Source organism: Arachis hypogaea, chromosome 13, assembly GCF_003086295.3.
Source record: "Arachis hypogaea cultivar Tifrunner chromosome 13, arahy.Tifrunner.gnm2.J5K5, whole genome shotgun sequence".
Lineage (NCBI taxonomy): Eukaryota > Viridiplantae > Streptophyta > Magnoliopsida > Fabales > Fabaceae > Arachis > Arachis hypogaea.
In genome coordinates, this window is record NC_092048.1 from 85803306 (window position 1) to 85805242 (window position 1937).

The following is a 1937-nucleotide window of genomic DNA, read 5'->3' on the forward strand; positions in this document are numbered from 1 at the left end:
TGGGCAGGTGGTATGCAAAATCGTGATCGTTCATTTCTTGGTAACGGCGTCAAAAACTTAATACGCACGTTCATAATTTTAGTTCTTTGTCACAACTTCGCACAACTAACTAGCAAGTGCACTGGGTCGTCCAAGTAATAAACCTTACGTGAGTAAGGGTCGATCCCATGGAGATTGTCGGCTTGAAGCAATCTATGGTCACCTTGTAAATCTCATTCAGGCGGATTTCAAATGGTTATGGTGAATTGATAATTAAAATATAATTAAAATATAAAATAGGATAGAAATACTTATGTAATTCATTGGTGAGAATTTCAGATAAGCGTATAGAGATGCTTTTGTTCCTTCTGAACCTCTGCTTCCTGCTATCTTCATCCAATCATTCCTACTCCTTTCCATGGCAAGCTTTATGTAGGGCATCACCGTTGTCAATGGCTACTTCCCGTCCTCTCAGTGAAAATAGTCCCAGATGCGCTGTCACCGCATGGATAATCATCTGTCGGTTCTCGATCATACTGGAATAGGATTCAGTAATCCTTTTGCGTCTGTCACTACGCCCAGCACTCGCGAGTTTGAAGCTCGTCACAGCCTTCCCTTCCCAGATCCTACTCAAAATACCATAGACAAGGTTTAGACTTTCTGGATCTCAAGAATGGCCGCCAATAATTCTAGCCTATACCACGAAGACTCTGATCGTATATCAGGAGGCTAAGAGATATGCATTCAAGCTTGTTTGCATGTAGAACGGAAGTGTTTGTCAGGCACGCGTTCATAAGTGAGAATGATAATGAACGTCACATAATCATCACATTCATCATGTTCTTGTGTGCAAATGAATATCTTAGAGAAGAAATAGGCTTGAATTGAATAGAAAAACAATAGTACTTTGCATTAATTCATGAGGAACAGCAGAGCTCCACACCTTAATCTATGTTGTGTAGAAACTCTACCGTTGAAAATACATAAGTGATAATGGTCCAGGCATGGCCGAATGGCCAGCCTCCCAAAGAGGGTTCAATCATCAAAACATGATCTAAAGATCAGATCTAAAAACAATAGTAAAAAGTTCTATTTATACTAAACTAGTTACTAGGGTTTACAAAGATGAGTAAATGATGCAGAAATCTACTTTCGGGCCCACTTGGTGTGTGCTTGGGCTGAGCATTGAAGCTTTCACATGTAGAGGTCTTCCTTGGAGTTAAACGCCAGTTTGTAACCTGTTTCTGGCGTTTAACCCTGCTTTGCAACCTGTTTCTGGCGTTTAACTCTAGAATAGGGCAGAAAGCTGGCGTTAAACGCCAGTTTGCGTCATCTAAAATCGAGCAAGGTATTGGCTATTATATATTGCTGGAAAGCCCTAGATGTCTATTTTCCAACGCAATTAAGAGCGCGCCATTTGGATTCTTGTAGCTCCAGAAAATCTACTTTAAGTGTAGGGAGGTCAGAATCCAACAGCATCTGCAGTCCTTCTTCAACCTCTGAATCTGATTTTTGCTCAAGTCCCTCAATTTCAGCCAGAAATTACCTGAAATCATAGAAAAACACACAAACTCATAGTAAAGTCCAGAAATATAAATTTTATTTAAAAACTAATAAAAATATACTAAAAACTAACTAAATCATACTAAAAACTATGTAAAAACACTGCCAAAAAGCGTATAAATTATCCGCTCATCACAACATCAAATTTAAATTGTTGCTTGTCCCCAAGCAACTGAAAACAAATAGGATAAAAAGAAGAGAATATACTATAAATTCCAAAATATCAATGAAACTTAGCTCCAATCAGATGAGCGGGACTAGTAGCTTTTTGCCTCTTGAATAGTTTTGGCATCTCACTTTATCCATTGAAGTTCAGAATGATTGGCATCTATAGGAACTTAGATTTTAGATAGTGTTATTGATTCCCCTAGTTTAGTATGTTGATTCTTGAACAC